General features: G+C 37.8%; 1 protein-coding gene across 1 annotated transcript in view; it reads left to right on the forward strand.

The window, feature by feature from the left end:
- Positions 1-23665, forward strand: part of PRPF18 (pre-mRNA processing factor 18) — a 533171-nt gene that overhangs the window by 410021 nt on the left and 99485 nt on the right. The window lies entirely within an intron of this gene.

The following is a 23665-nucleotide window of genomic DNA, read 5'->3' on the forward strand; positions in this document are numbered from 1 at the left end:
GGGATTCCCTTGTAGAACTGGGTAGTGGTTCAGAGCACACAACACTTCTGAGTGCAACCCAAATCAAATTAAAATTTACTTTCCATCTAATTTTGATGTGTTGATGTATTAATGATAAAAAAGAAATATGTAAACCTGCAGTTTCCTAAGTCAATTTGTTCTCCACAGGGATCCTCATGTATGGTTTAGTGATCCCCATTTCTAGATAAAGTTTGATAACACTGGTCCAGAAGACCAGAGCAGCAGAGATCATGGAGGAGTAGGTATTCTGGCCATGACAAGGCTTAGGTGCCTTATCCTATGTTATATCTTATATTTTTACAGTCTAAAGGTTATAGTACCTAATTCCTTTATCAGGCTTGCATATATTTTTGAGCCATTTCCTGGTGATTTGGTTCTGACTCATATGGTATAAAAATCTTATGCTCACATTCACATCTTGGGTCATCTCATTTAGCCCCATTGCCCCTAAGTGGTGCCTGGGGTTTTCCTGGTTGATGAGAACTCTATTGAGAGCTGTGCCTCTTGGTAACCCAGAGTCTGGTGATTGAGAGATCTTGGGATGACTTTGTAACAGCAGTAGCATGTGTCCCTTCATATATTCTTTGCCCAATAAATAGCTGACTTGAATCATTAACAAGTGAATAGCAACTAGGTGGCACAATGGATAGAATGTTGCATTTGGATTCAGGAAGATCTGAATTCAGTTCTGCATCAAAACATTTACTATAGCAATGTGATCATAGGCAAGTCACTTAATCTCTCTCAGTGTGAATGAAATAGAAATAATAATAATGATACCTACCTCACAGGGTTGTTATACAAATCAAATGAAATAATATTTGTAAAGCACTTTATAAACCTTCATGTGATACATAAATACTAGCTATTATTTATGTTCTTTTGTTCTCTTCTAGCACCTGAAAGCAGATTGCCCAAATGAAACAGACAAGTAAGACAAAATTTGTAGACCATTGAATTTTTGACATCTCTCTTTTAAGACTTCCAAAGTAACATCTTTTTGGAGGGGGGTAGGGGATGATGGAAAAAGATGGCTCTTTTTTTGTGATTTCATCAATTGAAGGAATTTGAAGATCCCTCCAACATCTATTTCTCTGTAGCTTTGAGTTTTACAGAGTTGCCCCTGTTCACTATGCATAAAGACAGAGACTAGTTCTGTGATTTCACTCCAGATGAGAAAACTTCCTGTATCAATGCATAGGTACATCCTCTTTAATTCATAGTCTTAGAGAGTTGTCTAGAGCAGGGATCCAAACTATGGCCCAAGGGTCAAATCTGGGCAGTGTGCTTTTGTAAGGTCCCTAAGAGTGCTTTTTAGTTCTAAAATAAAGGTTTATTGTATTAAAAAAAAAAAAACAACTCTTAGTTTCTTGCAGTGGGTTGGATTTAATCCCTTTCAGAGGCAGTAATTTGCAGACCTTTGGTCTAGAACATTGAAAAAGTTGAATAACTTGGTCAGGACCATAAAGCCAATAAGTATTACAAGTCTTGAACTTATCTTCCTGCCACTGAGGCCAGCTCCCTATATACCCTGTAATTATTATTTTTAAGTATTGATAATTATAAGTATCATTATCACCATAATGGAAATCAATCAATTTACTTCACATAGATCTTCAATTCCCAACATCATGACCTTTGTAACCTATGACCTAACACTCTTGGCATAACCATTGATCTCTATCTATTCCCAGTGGATGTTTCCCAAAGCTCTAGTCTTTCTTCTTTCTATATCCTGTCTTTCAGACATCTTATCTATTCTCATATTTTCAATTTTTATCCCTGTTAGATAGTTTTTTCAATCTCTATATCCAGCCCTGGTCTTTTTCCTAAGCTTCAGTCTTGTATTATCAACTGCCTATTGGATATTCTCAACTGGATAGCTCAATAAGCATTTCAAACTCAATGTATCAAAAATGGAAATGATTATCTTTTCTCCTAAACCCACCTCTCTTCCTAACTTCCCTATTTTTGTTGGGAACACCACCATCCTTCCAGTGAATCAGATTAAGAACCTATGAATTACCTTCATCTTATCACTTTCTTTCACCCCTTACACCCAATCAGTTGTCAAGTTTTGCCAATTCTCTCTGGAGTCCCCTCCTCTAATTGGTGAATTCTTCCTAGACTCTCCATTTGGAAGAATTGTCCAAGTCAGCCATGCTCACTCCCTTATTACTCCTGGCTCAGTTCCTGATTCTTCAGATTCTCTACCATGTCTCAGTATTTCCTGGAGGATGACTCCCTTCATTCTTCTCTGGAAGATCTCTCTATCCCTGTAGTCTCCTTCTCTGATTGGGGAATTCCTCCTGGAGGAGTAGAGGAAGTGCTCAGGCCAACTGTATTCATTCCTTCATTCCTCTTCCAGCTCAGCTATTGACTCTGTACTTCTCCACTGTGTTCCTAGGAGCATACTTTCCCTTCCCTCCCTTTTTTTCAGTTCTCTTTTATGTGTTGTCTTCCCCCATTGGGTGTAAGCTCCTTTATGGCAGAAATTGTCTTTTTGCTTATATTTGCATCCCTAGCACTTAACATAGCTCCTGGCACATAGTAAGCTTTGCCTTGTTGATTCCTAGCATAGTTTGACCATGCCATTTATTCCTCTGTTCAAGAAGTTCAATTGTTCTGTATTTTTAGCTAGTAAAAGTTATGAATGTCTCTTTTCATTATTTGAAACCCTTCAAAATCTTGTTTCAGTCTACATTTCCAGGCTAATTGCACAGTATTCCATTTCCCACACTCTGTAGTCCAACCAGACTGGCCTAGATACTTTTCCTTACACAAAAAATTCTATCTTCTGTCTCTGGTCCTTTGCAGTTATCCCCGAGAAGTCAAATTCACTCCTTCCTCATCTCTGCCTCATAGAATGCTAGCTTCCATCAAGGCTCAGCTCAGATATCATCTCCTGTTAAAGTCTTTCCTGATCCTTCCAGTTGTTAGTGCCTTCCCTTGTGGATATTACTTTAATTTACTTTCAATATATTTTGTATTTACTTTCCTGTACCCATGACATTTCCAAATAATAGAACATATGATCCTTGAAGACTGGGATGGTTTTGTTTATTATCTTGTATCCCAGAACTAAAGCACAGTATTATGTGCCACATAGTAGGTATTTATTTTGTTGAATTGAATTATAAGAACTGCATCTATTCTTAGCAATATCCATGAAAATATTACTCTCTTTGACTTTTATTGCCCCTACCCAAAGTTTCCTTTGAGAGACCTTAGATATACCTGATGTCTAGGTTCCACAGAAATAGTAACAGAGCCTTCATTTCCTATACAAGAACTCTTTTTTTTTTTTTTTGGAGGGAGGAAGGCAAGGAAATTGGGGTTAAGTGACTTGCCCAAGGTCACACAGCTAGTAAGTGTGTCAAGTATCTGAGGTCAGATTTGAACCCAGGTCCTCCTGACTCCAGGGTCAGCATTCTATTCACTGTGCTATCTAGCTGCTGCAACAAGCACTCTTAAGTTAAAAAAAAAGTATTTATTGGTTACTGGGTTCTTTTTATGTCACTCCACCAAAAAATGCAAAATATGTAAAGGACTTACAATAGCTCATAAACAATAGATAGAATCCTCTTCACTCTCTAATAGGTCCCATTTTCCCACAGACTCATAGAGTCCTCTAGGCTCTGTATTGCCCTGTGGTTTGGACTCCCCTGGGAAAGGAACTGAACTGATAGACTGGACACTTTTCTTCCCACACTGTCCAATCAATCACTGTAATAACAGAGTACAAAGTCCAAGTCTCTTGCTCTTCTCTGTTTTAGTTTTAGTCCTTTGTAGCTGCTCCTTCAATACCAGAAGTCACATAATCAGTCTTCTTCTCTACCCAAGGGACCTACTACTCATGAAATTTTCCTTCCCTCGCTAGAACAGATCTTCAAACTGTTGAACATGGGATTGCCTGTGAATCGATTCTTGATGCTATTCTATCCAAGAAATTCCCCCTCTAACTAAGGGTTTGGGGTTCAAGAATGACATTGTCCAAAAAATCCCCTATTGAAAAAAAATGAATGATCATATCAGCTTTTCCCATGTATCTCTGATGTAAGGAAGCTGTTAAATGGTCTTATGGGAGTACCCCCTCACCCTCATTTTGTATCCTTGACAGACAGTACAATCTAGTTGAAGCAACAGGGTACCTTGGAGGATTAGACAAGAGATGATGTCATGTACTATGAAGTTCAAACCAACCTGAACACCACTTTCCCTCAGACCTTGGTGAGGACAACCTAGGAGCCTGAGCTCAAGAACCCTGGGAAGAGCAGTGATTGGCAGACCACTAGCTTGGCTTCCTTCCCTATTAGCCTTTTCAGATGTTGAGGGGAACAATCCTTATGGAGAAGGAGTCCATCATCCTGCCACTATCACCATCTGCTGACCAATCACCATTGATGGGCAGATAAGCCCAAGAGTCCCAGGAACAGCAACTCCCCCAGACTACCAACCCTGATTTTTGAGATGAGATCTGGAAATTTCCCCTGCAGTTGCAGCCACCACTTCTAAAAACCCAGAAAAATAGATCTTCCCACCAAAATCCTTGATACTGTCAAATGGTTCAACATCAGAAACTGGTAGGGCTTTATTACTGGAATTGACACTAAAGAAGCTCTATTACTATTTGCTTTGCCACTGTATACTGAGGATCACTGGGTCTTTTAATCTGACTTGCAGTTGCAAACCCCTCCATTAGAATGTGAGTTTCTTAAGACAGGGACTGTCTTATTTTTCTTTTTGTATCCCTAGCACTTATCACAATGCTTTGTACATAGTAAGCATTTAATAAAATATTTTTCACTCATTTATTCATATCTCTAAAAGAAATGTGAAAAGGGGAAAAGGATAGACCTCATCTATTGGCTTTCATGACCAGCCCAAAAGGACTACCAAAACAGTTTTCCCCCAAACATTGGGAAAACCAACCAATTCATCTCAGAGATCAGAAATGTAATTTTCTTTTCTTTTAGAATGGATCTTTTGAAATACAGTAGACATACTTTTATAAATGATTACTGTTCCTTTAAAAACACATTAAGGCTTAAAATAATTTGGTACACATCTTAAGGTACATTAGACTCTGTTTACCAGTTAATTGCTACTATACCCCTCTTTCTTGTTCACTAATAACACTATGAGCTCTCTAGCTTTCTTTCCATTCCTTTCTTTACAGGCTTGGTTTTTAACCCACTGATCTACACCATCATTATCCCAGACTGACAATTCATCCTTGACACTACTCAGGCAACAGTAATAGGGACTAGAAACATTAAGCCAAGTGTTTTGGAAATGTTATAGCAATATGCAGACATGAACTATTACTATTGTTACATGCCATTGTAACTGCTGCCCATGGACTAACACAAGCCCTATTCTACTCTTCCTGGTGCTCATTTTAGAGATGTGTTTAAATTTTTAGATATTTTGCTCAAGATGACCTTAGTGAGCTCTGTGTTGTATTCAACAATTTGGTTAAAATATGTATGTGTCTGATATATATGTATATGTAAACACACACATATAATCATTAGTATAGCACTCACTACAGGCAATTTTCATATGTACTGTGAAATCTTACTGATTTTTTGTAAAGAGGAGACCATTTTATTGGGTCCCATAATTAGAAATTGTAAAACTCTCTGGTTAAATATAGACTTCTATCAAAAAAGATGTGTTTCAACAATTCTTCATTAGTTTAACTTCAATAAATTTTATACATTAAAATATACAATATGTTTTAAAAATAAAAGATTAGAAATATGACTACAGTATAGGATTCTATTTAGCGAGCTCTGCTGCAAATTGGGGTGAGATTGCCTTTTTTTGTGAAAATGATCAAGTTTGCAGTTAAACAAAGTGAGAATTAGCTAGGTTTGACTGTATTTAGCACTTCAAGTTTTCACTTTCCCCTTCAATCCTTATCAGTGATTTTCAAGAAAAGAAAAAAAGTCATGGTATTTTGCAAGGTCTCCTTTCTCCCTAATCCTTTCAAATTTTCCTTAATTTTTATTGCTATACAAATAGATCTTATTTATATTATTATTAATTTTTTTTGGTATTTGACTGAAGCATTTATAATGTAGTAGAAAGATGATTTAACTTAGAATCATAAGATTTGGACCCATCATTTACTAGATAAGTTTTATTTTCAGATTAGAGCTGTGATTTCATTTTGTAGGGAACTTCTGATGAAGTCTAGGGATGCTAGTTACCCTGAAATGTAAGGGTACAGGGTAGGTCTGCCTTGAAAGAATTTGAGCACTTAAGCCTTCTTTCAATCCAAGTAGCAAGTTTATCAAGACACCAGTTGGGTGGGCAAGATTCCTAGAGAGTCTGAACTTAATAGGGGTAAGAATGATACTTTTATTACAGAGAAAGGGGAAAAGGGTCAGTGAAAAGATATTGATGATATTAAGGAGTAGAAAGCCTGGGAGTGGTCTGGAGGTAACAGAGAATGAAAGGCTGGGCTAGCTAAGAGGGCCACAATGAAAGAACAGTTGAAAGGATTATACTGGGATGGGCTAGATGCCTCAGGAAAACATCAGGGATTTGGGCTGAGGAAGTGTTTGGGAAAGGTCAAGGGTCCAGATCCTATCCCACCCCCCCCATCACTTCCAATAAGGAAAATCCCTCTACCAATGTATATTGGCACCTGTCCTACAACTTACATTCTTAGAGAGTTACCTAGGGGGCTGAACAGTTGGGTAACTTGCCCAGAGTCATATATCCAATATGTGTCAGACATATTCAAACCCAGGGCTTCCTAACTCCCAAAATGACTATCCACTACACCATGTGGCCTCTCATGGATATGTTACTATGAACAATTCATCTAACTCTCTGAAACTCAGTTTCTTCATCTGTAAAGTGGGGGTAATAGCTATTTCTCTCAAAGCTATTATTTACCCTTAACAAGATTATTTTAGATATTAAGTGAGAAAATATGTGAAAGTGATTTGAAAACTATATAGTCCTATATCCCTAAGGTATTAGGAAATACCTAGGGTGGCTATGTGGCACAGTGGATAGGGTGCTTGGCCTAGAGTCAGGAATCTTCCTAAATTTAAATCTGACCTCAGACACTTACTAGCTATATGACCCTGGGCAAGTCATTTAACCCTATTTGCCTTAGTTTCCTCATCTGTAAAATGAGCTGGAGAAGGAAATAGCAAACCATTTCAGGACATGACTGAAAAATAACAAATTAGGAAAATATCCAGTTCCCTTACCTGTGTAGCAAGGGCTGTTCACCAAAGGTAGCATGCTATGCTAGGAAACCAAAAAGATGAGTGGAGCTCATTTTTGTTGTGTGGGCAAGTAGATTTTCAGATAGTTACAACATCATCTCCTTTAAACACAAGCTGATTTAGTCTCTATGTCTACAATTTGTAAATAAAACATCTCCAGATGCTTGAGCAATTTAATGCTCCAAACTATCTCTGGCATTGCTATTTTCTCAGACTATTTCTACAGCTGATGTTGCTGATTGGGGATTTTGCATTTTTTGTGAGGGGGCTGTTGTTCTCTACACCATTGTGGGTTGTTGTGTGAGTTGTTTTCTTGGCCAAGATAACAGCTAAAGGTGGTGAAAGATTGCAGTTGTTCTTTGAAGAATAAGCCCAAGGTTGATCCATCCAGCATAAGCACTGTGCACTGAAAAGAGCTCAGTGGCTGAGCAACCTACTTGACCCAACCCAACAGAGTATTTACACATTGACTTCTGATGCTTTGCCTTGTAAGGACCAAGCCAGCTGAGTCTCCTATCCATCAGAGAAGCTGTGCCCTGCAATGGAAACATCACAGATGATCAGTAGAGTGACTTATCCATCACTGCCATCATGCCCCTTAGTTAACTTCAAGAGGACCTCAATGGAGAATGAAAGGACATATAGGCCCTATATTCTGCAATTGGACATATGTCCTTTTTTATATAAAAATATGCCTGGGACATATGTATTCCCTCCATTCACTACCATTTTACCCTATTTGTGCCCACTCTTTCCCCTCATCACAGATTCTATGTGTATTGGTGAGAAAGTACTTTCCCTCCTAGTTTTGAGGGAAATGCTTTGTAACTACTGACCCTGCTATGGTATTTGAATAAATGCCTTTCCTAAAGAATTAAGTGACCTACTGATAGATTGATAATGGAAGCACACAGATGGGTGCTCATGGGCTAACGTTAGAGCATTCTTGATCTTTTAATCTCTGACATATAGTCTATAGCTGATTATTAAAGTGGAACTTTGTGATATCCTAAAGACATTTCTTGTCTTTATAGTATAAATGGGACAAATGGGACAGATGTTGATATTGCAGTTGTAGAACTGGGTGAACTTGGCAACTATTGGAGTAAAGGAGAGGGAATATTTTAAAATAACTGAGGTATGAACCTAGATTCAAGACATCATCCTGTAATGTCACTGGTCCTCTTCGAAAATGAAGGATAAACAAAAACAACAAGATGAACCTGAGTAACTAGGCAGACAATGGTGACTATACACACTATTGGTGGATTGGTCTAGGCCAGGCGTGGGGAACCTGTGGCCTTGATGCCACATGTGACCCTCTAGGTTCTCAAGTGTGGTTTCCCCACTGAATCCATAAAAGCAGCACTTGAGGACCTAGAGGGCCACATGTGACCTGGAGGTTACAGGTTCCCCAGTCCTGTCATCCTAGAAAGCTTGGAATTATACCTAACAAGTCACTAAATTGCATACCATCTGATCCAGGGATTCCATTAGTGGACATATATCCTGAGATCAAAGGAAGATGAAAAGATCTGATACATACAAAAATATTTATATCATGTCTTTTAATAGTATAAAAAACCCTGGAAAATAAAGGGAGGTATCCACTTATTGAAGAGCAACTAAATACATTTTCTTATATAGATAAAAAGGAATTTTATTGCACTATAAGAAATGATGAAATAAAGTGTCAGAAGAAAGTGGGAAGAGCTCTATGAACTGATGCAAAGTGAAGTGAGCATAACTAGGAGAACAATTTACATGATAACATTATATTAAAAAAAACTTTGAAAGATTTTAGAGCTTTGATCAACACAATGACAAAGCATGATTCCAGAGAAGCAAAGATGAAGAACATTACCCATTTTCTGCCAGAGTTAATGGACTTTAAAAAATGAAGAATGAAACGTATGTTTTTGATATAGTTGTGTGGGCAAGTTCTGTGCAAAATGTGACTAGGAAGATCTTTCACTGCCAGAAGTCTCCATTGGTCTATGGAGGGAGGCAGGTGATTTTCATTTATGCCTCCTTTCGTTTTTCTTTTGCTTTCTTGAAAAGAAAGGTCAGCTTTTGAGCCTGACTCCTTTCACCAGAGTAGGAGATTTACCCTATTTCTTAAAAATATATTTACCCTTCTGTGTTTCAAAATTTAATTTGTCTTTTCAGCTGGCAATTGTGATAAAAGGTGTTAACCAATGACATTACTAATCTAAGTGTATTAACATATGTCACCATATAATCATCCCACCCTGGTGTTTTATGTTGTTTTTTTTTTCTGATCCAAAAATTGTTTTATAAACTTTCATCATGTAATTGTCACATGATATAATTCTGTTCATCACACTGCTTAAAAGGTAAACAGAGTAACAATACATTCACCAGTGGCTTATGGAGACACATTTCTCTCTTGAGCCTAGAATTCTCAGCACAGTGTATTGTCAGTATTTTTTAAAAGCCCACTTGTGTGGTTTGTTTAGAGTGCTGCAGTAATAATGATATTGTCACTCAACCCAATGAAGAACTGTAGGCACAAGGGGAGCAGGTAGGCAGGTGAAGCTTACCATGATGTGGTAAGACTTGCATCTTCCCACCTTTAACATATATTTATGAGTATTCTGTGTATCCTAATCTTGCACCAAAGACAGTTTAGTAATAAATTATTTTTAAATAATACCAGCACAAATTAAATTTTAAAAGGTTCTCATAATGGTAGTACCCCACTTTTCTGCAAAAAAAAAATTTGGCATAAAATCTATAACATTATACAGTGAAATTTGGTAATGCAGTACAGAAGAGGCAATTAGAGAGATAGTCCAGGAGAGAGGAAGATTTAAAACAGTTATATTTTGCTTGTACCAAATCTCTTTTTGAGGGCTCAGAGCTATAGAATAAAATTACCCATTCATTTTATTACTTCCAGGTCAGAGAAAATTCTTATACCCTAATTTTTCTAGGCAACTGAGTTAGTGATAGAAGCCTTGTCTAGAGGCTGGGGGCAAGAATCTGCCATCTTCCCAGGCTTGGTTAGTTGGAAAGCCACACCCAGAGAGAAGGAGTCCAGGAAGTGAAAGACCACAAAGTTAGAGCAAGGGGAGGAATTATCCATAAAAACATAGGAAGTAAGGGTGACTGACAGCTGAGACAGCCAAACAGAGCAAAGTATATTAAGCACTATACTACTGCTAGAGGTAAAGAAGTTGAAGGTTCAAGACTGAGCTTTGAGGAACACCCAGGGCTTGAGTAAAGGCTAAGGATAATAACATCACAAAAGAGACTGAGAAGTAGTTGGACAGGTGGGAGGAGATCCTGGAAAAGGCATGTTCCCTAGTCAAAAAGTATCTAGGAAAAGGCCAAAGGTCATTTCCAACGTCAAATCTGTAAATGAGTTCTTAGAAAAGACCCTCAGCTTTAGCATTAAAGAAATCTTTGGTGACCTTTGAGAGAGAAGTTTTAGAAGAGTGCTATCACTGAAAGTCAAATTGCATTAGGTTAAGAAGTGAATGGGTATTGAAAAAATGTAGGCATCAAGTATAGACTGTTCTTTGTAGAACTTTCGTAATAAAAGGGAAGAGATATAAAGTGGTAGTTTAACAGAATGGCAAGGTACAGTGGAGGTCCCTTTTGACCATTGAGTGATTGAGTGAGTGAGTAAGTGAGTGGAGAGGGGGATGGTATTATATAATGGGAATCTGAAGATCTTTCCTGCCCCTTAACCCCTTGATAGGCTTGGGTGAATCCGAGAACCTTCCCTGATTTGAAAATATACTCTTCCCCCTAATAGGCTGAATGTGGTCACATGGAGCCTGTGGTGGGAGACTTTTTTTTCAGGAATGCCCAGCCCTTGTTACTTTGTGATTACACAGTGGGTCAAGAAGGTTGTGATGTTCTCTGAGCCTGGAGTAGGCTATATATACCCTGATGTGAGGTTTTGCTTTGGAGCTCACTCATGGAAAGAGTTGTGTGATTTGGCTAGATGAGACTCTGGGCAGCTGTTGAGCCCTCCAGCTTTGAAAACCCAGATGTTGGTGCTTCCCTCTATGGTATATACAACTAGGTATGGATGTAATGGTCAGACAGCTGGAAGCCCTGTCTGCTTAATTGTGTTATTTTCTGTTGTAACTTCTGTTTGTATTCTCTGAAGTTCAGGGTCCTGACTTTTCCCTCTGAACTAGGTAAATGATATATGTTTGATTGATTAAAGTAAGATTGTTAACCCATTTTGAGTTGCTTTCCTTTAGAAAAGCAGGTCTAAGAACCTGTGCTAGTAGCCATGCTAGGTATGCTAGGGTGCTTGCTGCTACAGATGGGGAGGAAGATGGAATGAGTGAAAGTGCCATTAGTGCTAGAAAGGGGTGTACTGGAAAATGAGTCATCAAGATGCATCCAGGTCTCAGAGTCAGAAAGTAGAAGAAGTGGGAAAAGAAGATATCTAAGATGAAAGCAATTTTGTTACCTGTGGAACAGGCATTCTAGAGAGCACAGTGGAAGGGGTGGGTAGCTTTAGAGTGGTACATTTGGGTAGTAGGTTAGGGGAATGAGAATAAGGAATGAGAGTGTGGGGGGTAGGGAGACGGAGTTAGAAAATAAGGTTTGAATGATGACAGTAGAGGTTCAGAATCAGGGAGAAGAAGAGAGTATGACTAGATTGATATTTGTTAATCACTGTGGAATGATTTCAGGTAAATGGGAAGTTTGACCTCAGGGTTGAGTCCTCTTAGGGAGTTAGGCAGCTGAGGTGAGTGGACCAGTAGAGGGAGCTGATAAAATGGGATATGTCTCTTCACGCATAGGAAGAAGCAGCCTGTTGAGAGGAGAGGAGTGTGTGTGTGTGTGTGTGTGTGTGTGTGTGTGTACAGGCAAGATGAAGGAAGAGGCTTGTGTGGGATAGAATGATGGAATGCCATGTCTCTCCTTTCTCTGGAGGCAGGAGGAAGCCTGTTGAAGACATCAGCAAGCAATGGAATGGAAGAATGCATCAACGATGGGGATGGGGAAAACCTTCATGGAGGGGTAGAAAGGAGGAAGATGAGTAGTCTTATATGGTATTCTTATCATAGTCCTTATCCTTACCATAACTATTAATTCCATTTATCTGGATATAGGAAGGGGCAGCCAGGTGGCTCAGCGAGTAAGAGCACCGGCTCCAGTGTCGGGATGACCTGGATCAAATCCAGGCTCAGACACTTAGCACCACACCCAGAAATAACTGGCCGTGTAACCTTGAGCAAGTTACTTAACCCCGATTGCTTTAAAAAAAAAATAAATTAATGAAAAAAAAACAACCTTATCTGGATATGGGGATGGGGTGAGGAATTCTGTGGGCAAGGGTAATGAAGCAGATTTTTTAAAAATAGGATTTAAAAATACAAATTAGCATTGTTCTCTTTGAAGTACAAATATAACCTGCTTCGTATCATTAATTAGTCTCAAAAAATTTCAGGTGAAATGAAATTCAGCAAGGGACTATCCCACTGAGCATTATGAAGATGGACCTGTACTCCTCCCTTTGGGCCATTTGTGTTCAGACCTCTTCCCTTGCTAAAGGATGTGTATAACCAACAGTTCCTGACTAGTCCTGGGTCTCCATGAAGGAGTGCTGAGGTAGAATTGTAAACTAGCAAGTTGGTGGATTTAGATAGCTAACCACAAACTCAAAATCGAGGCCTACAGATTATAGGCCATATATAAAAAATCCTATTGTGTGCATACTTCAGGTCAATATAAAGGCAGGTCCTACCTAACCTAATATTCCAGTTGTGGAGGTGGCTAGAGAACAGGGATACCCAAAGGAGACTGTGATATCCAGCCTAAGCTCAACATTGGGACCTCTTTCTGCAAAACTCCAAAATGCTGCCAACTGCATTAAAATGTAGTTGGGAAATGTTTAACAAAATAAATTAAATAATAATAATAATATAAAAATAAAAAGGGGTTTAAGACAACATATTTCTATTTGAGTTTGACACCATGAGTACAGAATACAATGCCCTTGGCAGTCTGGACAAGGAAAACCACTTCATTCTAGCTGTTTTGCCCTTCATGCCATGAATCCCAACAGAATGGGGCAAGGCTATTAAAAGCTGAGATCAAGCTTAAGCTCTGTTCCTTTACAAGGTAATAGTGCAATTTAGGGTATGGTTCAGATCTATGTAATTGAGAGTAAATATCTTAAAAGAAGGAATATAAAGATATTACTGGGATCATTAAGGGAGTGGCAAATAATATTACATTTGGTATGAACAATTTTCAGTCCGTATATATGTATGTATGTGTATGTATATATACACACATATCTATATAGTATGTGTATACATACACAGAGGTATATATATATGTGTGTGTGTGTGTGTGTCTATGTCTTTGAGTCTCTCTCTATGTGTATATATATATACATATATATTGTCATACAGAATCAAGTATATTGACATACTGAGTAAGTTGTGTGATCAAGTTGGTAGTACAACTTAAGGGTGAAACAAAATCTGCCTATAAAGTAATGAAATCAGTGTCTTGTGGGGCTAATAAATTGCCTCTCAAGTTAGTTACAAAAGAAGAGCTCCAAAAAATGTTTCAATGATACTATTTAATAATGAATATTTGAATAACATAATTATGGTAACATTGTTGGGAAACAAAGTTTCACTTTCCAAGATGGACACTGCATATTTAGATATTCAAATTCTCTTACAATTTTTATGTTTGTTTTTTTAATTGACCTCATTACTTTATAGATATACCACACACACACCACAGACGCTTACACAGAAACACACACATCATCTCTATGCTTCTCCTGTACACAGGCTTAATATTCTGACACAGAAAGAATCTGAAAAAGATTTCTGGATAAAGACGTGGTTTTGTTGCCTAAAATTTGCTGCTTTTCTGAAGTTCAAAGTCACCTCTTTTTAGGTTAGTTATAGTAAACTATAATTTAGTTATGGGGCAGTTAGGTAGAACAACCAAGGGAGCGCTGGGCTTACAATCAGAAAGACTCCTCTTCATGAGTTCAAATCTGGCCTCAGAAACTTACTAGCTGTGTGACTCTGGAAAGTCACTAAACCCTGTTTTGCCTCAGTTTCTCATTTGTAAAAAAAAAATGAGCCAAGGAAAGAAATGACAAACCACTTTATTATCTTTGCCAAGAGAACCCCAAAATGGGTTCATGAAGAATCAGACATGAATGAAAATGACCAAATGACAATAATTTAGTTATAGTAAATGGCACTTTTTGACAATCTAAGGGTGAACAGTTACAGAAGAAATTGTATTTAGCTTATAAATAAGAGCTTTTGTCCTTAAAGAAAAAACAGAAAAGGGAATTGTAATAAGTAAGAGACCCATGAACAGGAATAAGAATAAAGCTCCATGGCTTAACTACTTTTTTATGAATACATTCATTTTTTCCCCTTATATGGCCATTCTTCTTTCAGGTAGGCTCACAAACAGACAGGGAAAAAAATTCTTAGTTCCCAGTCTTACTTTTCATAAGTTGTGTTTTTCGTTATAAAATTAGGAACAAATACCAAGGTCTAATGATTTTGCATATTACCATTATTCACCTTTTTGTTTCTGGGTTAGAAAAAGAAAAAGAAAAATCATTGAACTGCAGCTATCAAGAGAAAGCTTTGTCAAGATAATGGATGGTGAACTTGGCCTCCAAGGAAGTATCAGACTTGGCAAACCAGAAGAGAGAGGAGAAAGAGGTCATATTAAATGGATCTCATTCCATGGAGGACCAAGGCCTCCTGTGTAGACGCACAAGGAAGTTTTCCCCAAGCCTTGACTGGTACAGAGGGCTAAGACTCAAAGAGCCTCTCAGTTGATGGCCTCTGGACATATTGATGTGGCTTGCTGGTAGCTTAAGGTCACCTAAAAGGGACACCTATTGGGTCCTTTCAGACTGTGTGTATATTTCAAGATCCCATCAATCATAATACCATGCATACCCACTAGCCCTACTAGCAAGTGTAGGCTAGTGGTACTGTATCTATACAGGTTAAATGTTGATATGTCTTTGTTGAATATCCTTTCTATGCTATGATTCAGTAATTCTCCTTTTGTTAACTGCTGAATGACCTACAAGTGTCTCGTTTTATGCCATCACAGAACCTAAAATAGCAGGGAACTGGACTGAGTCTGGAGGACCACCTATTACATTGCATCACCCAAAGATATGCACATCGCAGAAAACACATGTTTACTCATGAACACTAGACTCCTAAAGTCTTGCTGCTCTGCCACAAAGAAGTATTGATTTCCATTCTTCCAGAAGCATAATGGGCCAGTCCAAGATTCATATTAGCCCAGAAGTTCTAGTTCTTCCTGTTTTAAATCACTCAAATGGAAGAAAAAGGAAGACCTCAGGGCTATTGCCTGCAACTGTTCCCTACTGGCCACAGTTTAGCTAGTCTCTCTTTATTAGTGTGGTCATTCAATTCAGCAAACCTTTATTACACATCTCCCCTTAGGAAGGCTCTGTGCTAGGTGTTGCCCATACAAAGACAAAAAGGAAAGAGTCATGGAGAAGTAACATTGGGAGGAGGGATACGATAAATACATATTCAGAATCAAAGAAGATGAGGGTTGGAAGGAGCTTCAGAGGCCATGTAGGCAAATCACTGAAAGTGTATATCAAGGATGTAAAGGCAGCCTAGCATTATAAACAGAGTGATAGGTTTGATGGAATATCTACACAATGAAATCTTTCCTAGCCAAAAACAGCCCACAGTGAATTCCTCTAGCACTTATTGTCTGCACCATTCATTTAGTGTTTAATTGTTATGTATGTTTGTTATTAGGCTCCATGATTTTTTTTTTTTTTGCCTTCTGTAATTTCCATGCTACAACAATTAACTGGATTTACCCCAGGGTAATTTTTATTGTAATAAAATATTGTTATATTAAGAGCCTGCTCATTCTTTCCTTTTTTGTTGTTTTGCCTGATTTTCAACAATACATGTTTTCCTAATTAATTGATTGGTTGATTTTCAGCATTCATTTAAAAAAAAATTTGAGTTCCAAATTCTCCCTCTCTCTCCCACCCTTCCCCCATTCATTGAGAAAGCAAGCAATATATCAATTAGACATGTGAAGTCATGTAAAACATTCTTTCCATATTAGTCATGTTACAAAAAAATAAATAAAAAGCAAGAAACATGAAGGGAAAAATATGCTTCAATCCGCACTCAGAGTTCATCAGTTCTTTTTCTAGAGGCAGATACCATTTTTCATCATAGGTCCTTTGGAATTGTCTTGGATCATCGTATTGCTGAGAATAGCTCAGTCATTCACAGTTGATCATTGGATGATATTGTTACTATGTTACTGTGTTACAATGTCCTCCTGGTTCTGCTCACTTCACTTTGTAGTAGTTCATATGAGTCTTCCTAGGTTTTTCTGAAACCATTCCCCTCATCATTTCTTATACCATAATAGCAATACATATTTTTACAAATGGAGGGATCTTGTTAAACCTAGACAACCATAACAGTGGAAAATTCCAAGTATGACATTTAAGCTATTAAATATGAATTCAACCTTGGACCATGAGCAAACTATGTGCTTACAAAAGCTGTGACTCAGAATCAAAGCTCTTCATAGATTCAGTTTAATCTTGGAGATTCTCTTTGACTTATATTTCTTCCCTCTTCCCCAGCCAACATCTGATTTACAATGAAAGGAAAAGGACCCTTGTTCCCCTGCAAGCATTTAGTAAACTCTGGTGGCTTTTTTTAGTATCAAATAGAAACTCCTCTCACCAGCGTGAAGAGTTTTTCATCATCTGTTCTCTTAAAACGTTTATAGAGGAGGTTGTTTAGGGGATTCCTGTCCTGGATTCCTCATTATCTCCCACCCCTCCATGTCCAAGCTGTTGCCAAGGTCTGTTGTTTTCACCTTTGTAACATCTCTCAAATATTCTCCCTTTTCTTCTCTGACACAGCCACCACTCTAGTGCAAGCCATCATCACCTCATGTCTGGACTATTACAATAGCCAGTTGGTGGATCTGGCTGCCCCAGCTCTCTGCCAGTCCATCCTCCATTCAAGCTCCAAAGTGATTTTCCTAAAACATAGCTCCAACCATGCAAACCCCTCTTCTCAATAAACTCCAGTGGCTTCCTGTTGCCTCCAGGAGCAAATACAAAATCCTCTGTTTGGTATTCAAAGCCCTTCTTGCCTTTCCAGTCTTCTTACACCTTACTCCCTGGCACATACTCTTCCATTCAGTGACACTGACCTCCTAGCTGTTCTATAAACAAGACACTCCATCTCTCAACTCCAGGCATTGTCTCTGGCTGGCCCCATGCCTGGAATATTTTTCCTCCTCCATCCCCCATCCTGTCTACTGATCTACTTGGCGTCCTTTAAGTCCAAATAATATCCCACCTTCTGCAAGAAACCTTCCCCAACCCCTCTTAATTCCAGTATCTTCCCTCTGTCAATTATTTCTTATTTACCCTGTATATAGCTTGCCTTGTATATATTGTTCTCATGTTGTCTCCCCTTGAAGGCAGGGATTTTTCTTTTGCCTCTTTTTGTATCCCTGGCTCTTAGCAAAGTGCTTGGTACATAATAGGCACTTAATAAATTTCATTGATTGATTGACAGACTAATTGATTAAAAGTTCTAATTGTTCTACTGGGGGAGGGAAGGGAGTTAGAACTCCTGGGATCAACTGGTACCTGGGGAAGTGGAAGAGTTTCCCTGAAAGTTGTCATAACTATAATTGCAAATAAGATTGCAAGGGCATATTGAAACATTAGCTGATTATCACCCAGCCTGAATAATTTGGTAGAGCAATTTTACCACATCCCATGATAAAATGCCTTCTTCATTGGATAAATGATGTATTTCTGGACGTTTTTTCCCTCAAAGCCAGACTGTACTACAGTAGATCTGCACACATTGCCTGCTGCTGGCTCCATGATACCATGTTCTATGAGATTTTATGTTATGTTTTGGAGGGTTCCCAGGCATGCCATACCAAGAATTCCTCAGACCAGAGGTGGGGAAAGTCACAAGAAAGCACCCACACCTATACCAATCAATAAAGTCTTGGTGGTGAAAAGGGACAGAAATCTTTGTAAAGCACAAAATGGATTGTTTTGGTAAAACATCCCTCATGATGGAGCTTTCTTAATTAAATTTCATCAGTTTTAAATTTCTGTTGCCTAGGAATTTGTCAGTATTTCAGGAAAATGCTGCTTTTTAGCCCTGGAAAGGTATAACCCAATATTTCAATGTCAGTCTTATCATGGAATTAATAAATGATGAACTCCCAGAAAGACTTTAGGAAGTTCTAACTGACCCTTCAGTTTTATTAAGAAAATTAAAAGAAAGAAAGAAAAGAAAAATAGGAGAAAATTTTAAAATGTTTTATTTATTTATTAGCATTTTTTTCTTTTAAAATTTTGAGTTCCAAATTCTCTCCCTACTTCCCACTCCTCCACAACCCACTGAGAAAGGAAGCAATATAATATCAATTTACATTTGTGAAATCATGCAAAACATTTCTTTATTAGTCATATTTCAAAAAAATCAAGAAAAATAAAGTAGGGGCAGCTAGGTGGCCCAGTGAATTGGAGCACTGGCCCTAGTGTCAGGAGGACCTGAGTTCAAATCTGACCTCAGACATTCAACACTTAACTAGACATGTGGCCTTGAGCAAGTCACTTAACCCCAATTGCCCTGCCTTCCCTCCTCCAAAAAGCAAAAAAAAAAAGTAAAAAAATTATACTTCAATTTGCACTCAGAGTTTATCACTTCTCTCTCTGGAGGTGGATAGCATTTTTCTATCACATTGTTGTTTAGTTGCAGTCATGTCCAACTCTTTGTGACCCCCATTTGGGGTTTTCTTGGCAAAGATACCAGAGTAATTTGCCATTTTCCTTATCCAGTTCATCTTAGAAATGAAGAAACTGAGGCAAACAGGATTAAGTGACTTGCTCAGGGCCACACAACTAAAAAGTATCCAAGGCCAAATTTGAACTCAGGTCTTTCTGATTCCAGGGCAGGCCCTCTATCCACACTGTATTACCTAACTGTCCTGGATCAGAGTATTGATCATACTAGCCAAGTCTTTCACAGTTGATCACCATTATAGCCTTGCTGTTACTATGCACCATGATCTCCCAGTTTGTACTTCGCTTTGCTTCAGTTCATATCGGTATTGCCACGTTTTTTCTGAAACCATCCCCCTCATCATTTCCCACAGCACCTCAGTACTTCATCACAATCTATGCCACAACTTGTTCAGCCCTTCTCAAATTGGTGAGCATCTCTTGATTTCAATTCTTTGCTACCACAAAAAGAATTGCTATAAATGTTTTTGTACGTATAGGTTCTTTTCCTTTTTCTTTAATCACTTTGGGATACAGACCTAATACTGGTATTACTGGGTCAAAGAGTATGCACAGTTTTATAACCCTTCGGGTTTAGTTCCAAATAGTTCTCCAAAATGATTGGACCAGTTCACTATCCCATCAACAGTTGGTTAGTATACCTGTTTTTCCCTCATCCCCTCCAGTATTTGTCATTTCTTATATGTGTGACATGGTGCATGAGTTTTTTCTCTCTCTAATCAATAGGGATTTAGAGCAGTTTTTCATTTGCCTATAGATTTGATTTCTTCTGCAAATTACCTTTTTGTATCTCCATTCATTGATTGGGGAATGTTTCTTATTTTTATAAAATTGACTTTTATAAATTCTGTGCTCAGTATATATTTGAGAGATGATCCCTTTATCAGAGAAACTTGCTGTAAAAAATTTTGACATTACTTCATTGTCTATGGTACCTTTTTAATTTTTTTTTTAGCAAAATGTAGTTTCTTTGATTATCCCTTATAATTAGATCTATTTTTGCTTTTGCTTTGTCTGAGATCATAATTGCTAAGCCTGCGGTTTTGTTTTGTTTTATTTTTTTTTTAAGTTCAGCTGAAGCATATTAGATTCTGCTCTAGCCCTTTATTTTAACTCTGCATGTATCTTTCTGTTTCAAGTATGTCTCTTGTAAACAGCATATTGTTGGATTCTGGCTTCTAATCCATTCTGCTTTTTCTGTTTTGTGGTTGAGCTCATCCTATTCACACTCACAGTTATGATTACTAACAATGTATTTCTTTCCATCACATTTTCTTCTGTTTCCTCTCTCTCTTTTTGTTCTGTCTCTCCTAAAAAGTCTATTTTGCCTCTCCTAATCTACCCTCCCTTTTATAATCCTCCCTCCTTTCTCTTAGCCCTTTTTCCCCCTATTTCCCTCTTGGGTAATTTACATTTCAATGACAATTGAGGGTGTGTGTATACTTACATTTATACATACTTGGATGTGTTTGTATATATCCATGTATGTGTATATACATACATATATATTTATATGTATATATGTGCATTTTATTCTTCCCTCTTTGAACCAATTCTGATGAGATTGAGGTTCATTTCCCACTCCCACCCCACATTTTCCCCTCCACTGAAAAAGCTTTTTTATGTGCTTCTTCTATGAAAGAAACTTTTCCCCATTCTACCTCTCTCTTCCTTCTTCTCCCAGTGCATCCTTCTTTATCACCCCTTTATTTTTTAGAGACCATTTTAACATAATCAGTTCACATTCAAACCCTCTGTCTATATAAACTCAAAAAGGAGAAATGTTAAATCAAAGTTTTCAATGTGAGCTAACACTACTATATTATTGAGATTATTGTTCACCTCCCACTAAGGCAAGGTATGTGAAAACCATGAAATTCCTGTTCCAAAAACAAGGCAAGAACTTCAAGTCTTATTGAAAATGTTCAACTGCTACCATATTTTCATTCCACAAAAGGTCACAGCAATTTAGCAACCATTCCTGAGTCACTTTCCTGCTTACCACAAAAAGGCAATCTGTAGAATTAGACTCACCAGTGTGAGGATGCTTTCTGGAATATCAAACAGTTATTGACTTTTCTGTCTGTGCTGGTACATTACAAAGAATGTAGATGGGCAGTCCTGACTACCAATGCTTCACCTAACAGTGTTTGACCTGTGCTTAGCCACTAGATTCCAGATGGCAACAGAGATGACTTTTTTTGCTACTAATGAAGAGTAGTGTCATCTACCAAATGGAACTACACAGAACTTAACAGAAACCCTCTTGATCACTGCAAGAGTCAAGTTATTCTATTGGCTGCCTCTGTAGCTCTGTCTTTTATAATTTGTACTGTTCACAAAACTTCAGTTGGAACCCTTCAAAGCAGAGATGCATGCACAATTAAATCACCCCCTATATTGCCCCAGAATCCTTTTCTCTGTGTTTATGACTACATGCTTTTATCTACAAGCCCCTAAGAGTGAAATGTTACCTTTTGGCCATTATACCTTGCTGTTTTCATCCATTGGACATGGAAGCAGCTCAATGGTCAGCCTTTGATGAGCAGGCAGGCAAGGCAGAGGGCAGAGCTTGTATGTGTTTCAAGATTAATAGCTAAGGAGAGAGAGTCAAAACATCGACTAAAAGCAGAAAAATATCTTTGGCAATAAATGAAGGTACCAAAGGGAAAAAGACACTAGATTGGGAAATGGGAGACCTACATTCAGGCCTCAGAGCTACCAGGTCCATGTCTACATTTATTAACTCTTATTTAGATTCCTGATATCAAAAGTCATGAGTTGATTCCCTTTCAAATCCTAAAAGCATTTATTAGGAGAGGTGCTTCCTAATCACCAAATTCATGGACCCTAAATTCCTTATCATCTTTAGTCTTAATGCAGTTTGTGAAGCTATTGTTAACTCCTTACTCCCTGCCCCACCCCAATCCAATCCTTATCCTACTGAATGCTTTTTCTTCCTTTGGTTTTAGGGATATTCCTCTGTCTTGGTTCTTCTCCTACATTTCCGTCTCTTTCATTGTTTCTCCAGCAACAGGTCAAAGTCATTGATTGTTATACAAAAGATTACACATTATGAGAACTGATAGTTAAATTAATGTTTATATATATCCTTTAACAGATATTTATTAACTACCTATTCTATGCCAGATACTGTTCAAGGTAAAGTTCTTAATATTACAGATAAAAGAAGACATGAAAGTAGAATCGCCAAGAACTGACAGCTGATTTGTAATGGGGCTGAAAATGAGCACTCATCATAGTACATTTTCCTAGCTTGAATTTAGGTTTACTTCCTGTATTTTTTTAATCTGTTGTCTCTCAGTGCTGATTGCTGTTAAACAAAATGTATATGTTGGATTCATGTAGCTGATTTAATTTTAAGTATTTTTTGGGGGTGGGGGAGGTAAAGCAATTGGACTTAAGTGACTTGCCCAAGGTCACATAGCTAGTAAGTGTCAAGTGTCTGAGGGTGGATTTGAACTCAGGTCCTCCTAACTCCAGGGCCAGTGCTCTATTCACTGTGCCACCTAGCTGCCCCAATTTTAAGTATTTAAAAAAATTTTTTTAATACTGCAAACATGACAAGCATGTATAGACATACTTATTTCCATTTACTAAGAACAAAAAATGTTGCATATAAAACAGAACATTTTTATTATGTGCCACTTCATTTTTAAAAAGTATATTATAAATTTAGAACTGTTGCTCTAAAACTGACCTGTGTCTTGGGTCCTTATACTCCCTTTTGTGCATCTTTAAAATGTTTAATTGATTTTCTTTTCTTCTTTTTTTGGCACCACTATCACTCCTTCTCTGTTATCCCCCCTAAACTCCAATCTCCTCCAAAAGTACCATCCTTCTTTGTAGCAAAATATGAAGTCAAGCAAAACCAAATACATATGTTGGCTATGTCCAAAAGTGTATTTCACTCTCAACCTTTAGTCTATTACCTCTCTCTTAGTTCATCATTTGTCTTATGGAATTATCTGGTCATTGCTGATTATAGTTCTTAATTCTTTCAAAAGTTTTTTTTTCTTTTAAAATATTTTAGCTGTATAAATTGTTTCTCCTGGTTCTGATATTTTCACTCTGCATCAGATTGTATAAGTCTCAGATTTCTCTGAATCCATTCCTTGTGCATTCTTTCTGTATACCGTTTATGAAAAATAATTAGTTTCTCTTCCTTATTTCTGATTTCTTTCCCAGTACATTTTCCCTCTTTTTCTTTCATCTTTTAAAACCATTACAACAACAGCAATAACAAAAAACACCTTAAGGTCTTATATTTGTTTTGTTTTTAAAGCTTAAGTAACTTGCTCAAGGTTACACGGCCAGTTATTTCTGGGTGTGGGGCTAAGTATCAGAGCCCAGATTCAATCCCAGGTTATCCCAACTCTTGGGCTGGTGCTCTTACTGCACCACCTGGCCGCCCCTATATTTGTTTTTCTTAACTGTCTCCTTGGATGTTGAAGGCAGGGGAATTTTGAAGGAATATTTATTCCCCCCTCCTATCAAGATGTAT

Source organism: Petaurus breviceps, unplaced genomic scaffold (genome assembly GCF_028583685.1).
Source record: "Petaurus breviceps papuanus isolate PSGF00001 unplaced genomic scaffold, PetGlider_PUasm1.0 79, whole genome shotgun sequence".
Lineage (NCBI taxonomy): Eukaryota > Metazoa > Chordata > Mammalia > Diprotodontia > Petauridae > Petaurus > Petaurus breviceps.